The sequence below is a fragment of the Seriola lalandi genome, unplaced genomic scaffold (genome assembly GCF_002814215.2).
Source record: "Seriola lalandi dorsalis isolate HSWRI2012SDOR001 ecotype SW California unplaced genomic scaffold, Sedor1 jcf7180002054529, whole genome shotgun sequence".
Classification (NCBI taxonomy): Eukaryota; Metazoa; Chordata; class Actinopteri; order Carangiformes; family Carangidae; genus Seriola; species Seriola lalandi.
Genome location: NW_019525082.1, coordinates 527,804 through 528,345, shown reverse-complemented (window position 1 = coordinate 528,345; position 542 = coordinate 527,804). Strand labels below are relative to the sequence as shown.

At 46.3% G+C, this 542-nt stretch overlaps 1 protein-coding gene across 4 annotated transcripts in view; it reads right to left on the bottom strand.

Moving 5' to 3' along the window:
- Positions 1-542, bottom strand: part of msh3 (mutS homolog 3 (E. coli)) — a 60,309-nt gene that overhangs the window by 51,288 nt on the left and 8,479 nt on the right. The gene's annotated exons all lie outside the window — the stretch shown is intronic.

Genomic DNA, 542 nt, shown 5'->3' with positions numbered 1-542 from the left:
TTACATAATCTCAATGAACCCTGTTGCCGGTCATTCAGGCGGCAGGGGGTGTTGTGTGTGTGTGTGTGTGTGTCTCGGTGTGTACATGTCCACATGCCTTTTTGGTCTCTGTCTCGAAGGTGGAGGGCAACATCTCTGGGAAGAGTTTGAGAAAGACGGGAAGAAGGAACTCCATGAAGGGAACGATGATAAACACCATGAAGGGAACCAGACGGAACAGGTCAGCACAGGTCCTCATCAGCTGTAAACACAAAGGAAAAAAATGCTAGTTTTAACATGGGTCAGTATTCACACAATGGCACCGCTGTCGGTGCTCAAGTCTGTAAGATCCATTGCACATGCACTGACGCTCTTCCGGTCCTCTTGGAAAATAGCTCAAATATAGTTTTGCAATGGCATGTGCATAGCTGGAGTAGGTGAGCCTGCATACTCACGCTGCAACACATGTACATCAATCAGTCAGTGACACATACAGTAGTGTCTTCTCTACATGAAGTGAAGGAAAGCTTATCTGAAATTTGCACAGATGGGTTTAGGAAAGA